The following is a 5,942-nucleotide window of genomic DNA, read 5'->3' as shown; positions in this document are numbered from 1 at the left end:
AACAGCCGAACGCGCTAACCGATTGCGCCACAGAGACACTTGTGAAGATATATTTCAATGCTACATCATCCGTATGTAGAAACAAAAAGTAAACTATGTTAAAGGGACACTATAGTCACCTGAACAACTTTAGCTTAATTAAGCAGTTTTGGTGTATAGAACATGCCCCTGCAGCCTCACTGCTCAATCCTAGTCACACCTCCTTGCATGTGACTTGCACAGCCTTCCATAAACACTTCCTGTAAAGAGAGCCCTATTTAGGCTTTCTTTATTGCAAGTTCTGTTTAATTAAGATTTTCTTATCCCCTGCTATGCTAGACCCTGCAAGAGCATCCTGTATGTGATTAAAGTTCAATTTAGAGGTTGAGATACAATTATTTAAGGTAAATTACATCTGTTTGAAAGTGAAACCAATTATTTTTTTTTTCATGCAGGCTCTGTCAATCATTGCCAGGGGAGGTGTGGCTAGGGCTGCATAAACAGAAACAAAGTGATTTAACTCCTAAATGACAGTGAATTGAGCAGTGAAATTGCAGGGGAATGATCTATACACTAAAACTGCTTTATTTAGCTAAAGTAATTTAGGTGACTATAGTGTTCCTTTAAAGTTCAGCTCATTGTTTTATGGTCACCTGCTAGTTAAAGCACAGACCCCTACCTTGACTGCATCCGCCTGCCTGGTGCTTGTCGAGTTCCTGCAGAGTAAAGTTCAGGTTACTGTTATGTTTAGGGTTAGGGGTGCACTGCAACACCAAGGGATTTAGGAATTAAAGAGACAGTCCAAGAACCATGATAATTGTAGCACAGTGTGTAAATTGTTCTATATATGATTTAGCATGTGTTTCTAAGACTTTAAAGCAGTGGTTCCCTACCCTCAAGTGCCACATAACAGCCCAGGATTTGGGGATTTTCCTGTTCTGTCTGGGAACCCCTGCCTTAGAGCAGTGGTTTACAAACCAGTCCTCATGTCATGCCTACCAGTCCAGGTTTTAGGGATTACCCAGTTGTGTAAAAACACCTTGGATGCAACTAAGTTATCCCCAAGTCCTGGATTGGTGGCATGTCTTGAGGCATGGTTTGTAAACCACTGCTTTAGAGAGAGTAAATGTAGAACACGTATGTATTGTTAGGTGGCCAAACAAAAGATCAACGTCCCTGGGTGGGCTTGAACCACCAACCTTTCGGTTAACAGCCGAACGCGCTAACCGATTGCGCCACAGAGACTTGCTTAAAACACAATGAAACGCATAAAGCAAAAAGAGAAGTACCTGGTTGGTAGCTTAAAATCTATTTTTTATTTTAACATTTAGAATATTTATTTAACCATATAAATGCCAGCTACCCATCCTGCCAATCCCTTATAAAACCATTTTAGTTATAAACTGCACCTTCAAGAACTATTTCTCAGATTTTGTGAATGTTAAAAGTAGAAAAGACTTAAACCCACCTATGTACCCCCCTGCCCCCCCTTCTCCTTACCCCCACTTCTCTTTCTTCTAGGCCGAGACAACCCGTACCCCGGCCTATTATCCACCACACTAAGCTACTGAAATACTACCTCAGTTAAACCCATTGTTACTTCCTGTTATGTAAGCAACTTCTCTTCATGTTCTACGAAAAACGCTGACAGATGGCGACTACGCCACGAGTGCAAATAAGACATATTAGGTATACTGCCATTCTCTGTACAAACTGCTCACTTTTGAACCGTGCATTGGCTTTTGCACAAGCCTACATTCAGAAAATATGTTATATCCTCTGTCAACGCAAAAATAAAGAATTATAAAAAAAAAAAAAAAGTAGAAAAGAGTAGAAAGAATAAACTAGACACAATCGATGTTGGTCCTGTCTTGCATATCTGGTCAGTCACATATGCAGTAAGTGCTGTCACATGACATCTGATTTAGCTCCTTCACTAATCTATCAGACAGCACTACTAAGCTTGTTCATGTATCCCAAGTAACAATGTTACTCTCTTGTCATGGGGGTAGTATTTCTCTTTAGCCTACCGCGACTGGCGCCAGATGGTACTGAAAACTCTGGCAACAGCTGTTGTGGCAATGCTAGACTAAATGTTATTTGTCTCATCAATGCACGAACAAAAATAAAGAATAAAGAAAAAAAAAAATAGAAAAGATGAATTGGAGAAATAAATGCTAACATTTCGACTTTGATAGAATACTTTTGAATGTTACTTGGTTGAGCCGGCTACTAAACAGAGAAAAGTCTTTATAGAAATCAAAGGTTTGATATGATGAAACACTACACTTTGGCAGAAAGAAAATAGATGAAACACTACACTTTGGCAGAAAGAAAATACAACGTCCCTGGGTGGGCTTGAACCACCAACCTTTCGGTTAACAGCCGAACGCGCTAACCGATTGCGCCACAGAGACAGCTGTAGAGTCCAGTCCAAATGTTTGGATTTGCCATGAGACTGTTTATATGGTCATGTCCCAATCTCTGTATTCAGACCCATTTGTGCTAAGTTTATGGTTTCTGTCTTTGACATTAAGCAGTTAAAGTAACACTCCAATGCCAGGAAAACAAATAGTTTATGAAAACTGCAATATTTACAGTTGCAGGGTTAAGGGTAGTGGGAGTTGGCACCCAGACCACTCCAATGGGCAGAAGTAGTCTGGGTGCCTGGAGTGTCCCTTTAAGCTGCTGGAGTGAACCTGCCTCCCCTCAGTCTGTCAGAGCAACTGGTTTGCATTTACCTGAGCAGTTGTCTGAATGACAGTCCTCTTTGTAATCATGATTATGTTGTATCAGGATTATAAGGAGTTGTCTTAAATTATCAGAATGAAACAAATCCTTGAAGGGTTCTGTTTTGTGTTTTATTTTATTGGCTTGTAGTTTTTCGATTAGATTAATTAAAAAGTCTAATATTAATAAAATTATAGAAAACATTTTTTGGGGAAAAAAGTAATTTTTAGGTTTTGGTTTTAACCCCTTCAGGACGGAGTCAATAGTGCACGTTCTGATCAAAACAAAACGTAAACAAAAACTGGAATTTGCGCTATATGTCTGTTCACCCGTAGTTCCCCTCTTTCATATTATATGCACCCACACTTATTATATATCATTTTGTTCAGGAGAAACAGGGCTTTAATTTACCATTAACTATTCATATATGGAATATAATTTATTATGAATAAAATAAAAAAAACTGTGAGAAATTTATTTATTTTTTAAAAATGTGTAGTTCCGCCTCACATTTTAGCTGTAAATGTCATAATACTGTTAGGTTTTACTGCAACAAAATGCACATATTTGTAATCAGCGATGTCTCACGAGTACAACAGTACCCCCCATTAACAGGTTTTATGTTGTTTTGGAAAGTTACAGGGTCAAATATAGAACGTTCCATTTTCAAATTGAAATTTGCCAGATTAGTAATGTTACCTTTGAGACGGTGTGGTAGCCCAGGAATGAGAATTACCCCCATAATGGCATACCATTTGAAAAAGTAGACAAGCCAAGGTATTGAAAGTGGGGTATGTTTAGTCTTTGTTAGTAGCCACTTAGTCACAAACACTGGCCAAAGTTAGCGTTCATATTTTTTTTTGTGTGAAAAAAGCAAAAAACGAATATTTGGCCAGTGTTTGTGACTAAGTGGCTACTAAGAAAGACTGGACATACCCCACTTGCAATACCTCGGGTTGTCTACTTTTGCAAATGGTATGCCATCATGGGGGTAATTCTCATTCCTGGGCTACCATACGCTCTCAAAGGCAACATAACCAATCTAGCAAATTTCAATGTGAAAAAAATGAAACGCAAGCCTTATATGTGACTCTCTAACTTTCCAAAACACCATAAAACCTGTACATGGGGGGTACTGTTATTCTCGGGAGACTTCACTAAACACAAATATTAGTGTTTTAAAACAGTAAAACATATTACAACAATAATATAGTCCATAAAAGTGCCGTTTGTTTGTAAAAAATGCAAAAAACGTCACTTTTACTTAAAATATCATCGTTGTAATACAATTTACCAGTTTGAAACACTAATATTTGAGTTCAGCGAAGTCTCCCGAGTAAAACAGTACCCCCTATGTACAGGTTTTATGGTGTCGTGGAGTATTACAGGGTCAAATATAGTGCTTGCAAATTAAATTCTCTGCACTTTCTCCCTGTGTTGTCAGGCATGTCAATCAAATTTTAATTAATCAAATCACATAATTATGTTAAAAGATTATTTAAATATACATGTAGAATTTTAATATATATACATATATATGTATTTAAATTCTACGTGTATACTAATGTAATCTTTTATGTAATTATATGTATTTATCTATATATATATATTTGCGGTTATTTGTATTTTATATATAGATAGATATATATAGAATGTCATTTTAAGTGTATTTTGTTACCAATATATATATATTAATAACAAAATACAGTTAGAATGAAATTACATATGAATATATAATTTATATTAAATTTTGTTTCAATATTTTATTTATTTATTTTATTATTTTATTTATTTATTATTTTAATTATACGTATATATATATAATATATATATGTACATCTATTATATATATAATATATATACATATTATATATATGTAACATCATTCTAAGTGTATTTTAATGCTAATATATATACTTATATTAGTATTAAAATACACTTTGTATGACGTTACATATATATATATATATTATATATATAATATATATACATATTATATATATATAAAAATATTTTCAATTTATTTTTTAACATGTTTAATTTCTTTTTTTATACTTTCTTACCAGCAGGGGGACTGTCTGATATTTTAGACAGTCCCCCTGCAGGCAGATCCACAGCCAGCTATAGGGGGCCATGTGATCGCTCTTTGAGAGCGATCACATGGCCCCCGGGGGCCTCATTTGCCGTGGGAGGGCTGCCTGGGCTGTCAGGCAGCCCCCCAGAAGAGGATCGCGGCGGAGGTAAGTATAACTTACCTCCTGGGGCTCAAAGCCGTTACGGCGTTCCATGCCGCCGCAACGGCATTAAAGCCCATTATAATGGGGACGGCATGGAACGCCGTAACGGCGTTAACGGGTTAAGCCAAGGGCATCCTGAATTTTTGGTTTCAACCCAGAATTTTGTAATTGCAAAATACTAATTAGTTTCTTTAGGTAAAGTGATTCTTTACCAGACAGAGGTAGAATTTGATAGAGGGATATTTATTATGAGCAAAAAATAGTCACAGTGCATACAAAACTATAGATGACAATCAAAATTATTTACACCAACAACAGATAAAAACAAAAGAGATAAAATAACAGAAAGTCCTAATTACTCAGCTCTTCAAAGGAAACACTTCTGGTAGGATAGATGGTGACGCACTTAGAATTAAATTCTGGCCTCAAGCAAGTACCATGCACCCTTCAGTATCATTAGAGATATACCCTGTGGATTACCACGCCTCACCCAGAGGTGTATTCATTTGATAAAATAATGGGGTGGACAAGATCAAGAGGACATAAGATAAGAAAAGGTTTTAAGGATGCCAGTAACTGACTTATCACTGTCCAATTGTCTCTGCCCAGTGGAGACAATAGACCAAATTCACTGCTCAGATCAGAGTGCCATCTGCTGTTGCAACTTTGCCCACCACTAGGGGCCAGTGGCGCAATGGATAACGCGTCTGACTACGGATCAGAAGATTGTAGGTTCGACTCCTACCTGGCTCGCTTACTTTTTTGTATTTAAATTTTGTATGTATTATTTTATTATTATCGCCATTTATATAGCGCCAACAGATTCCATAGCGCTTTACAATATTATGAGAGGGGGGATTTAACTATAAACAGGACAATTATAAAAAAAAAAAATACAGGAACAATAGGTTGAAGAGAACCCTGCTCAAACGAGCTTACATTCTATAGGAGGTTGGGTGTAAAACACAATAGGACAGGGACATGTATAGTTGGATA

General features: G+C 36.7%; 1 non-coding gene across 1 annotated transcript; it reads left to right on the top strand.

The window, feature by feature from the left end:
• The first annotated feature begins 5,626 nt into the window (after positions 1-5,626).
• Positions 5,627-5,699, top strand: TRNAR-ACG (transfer RNA arginine (anticodon ACG)). Its single transcript has one exon. It is a non-coding gene; the product is annotated as a tRNA-Arg (tRNA).
• Positions 5,700-5,942: the final 243 nt, after the last annotated feature.

Source organism: Pelobates fuscus, chromosome 9 (genome assembly GCF_036172605.1).
Source record: "Pelobates fuscus isolate aPelFus1 chromosome 9, aPelFus1.pri, whole genome shotgun sequence".
Lineage (NCBI taxonomy): Eukaryota > Metazoa > Chordata > Amphibia > Anura > Pelobatidae > Pelobates > Pelobates fuscus.
The sequence above is the reverse complement of the archived record's forward strand: the minus strand, read 5'-3'. Positions and strand labels throughout refer to the sequence as shown.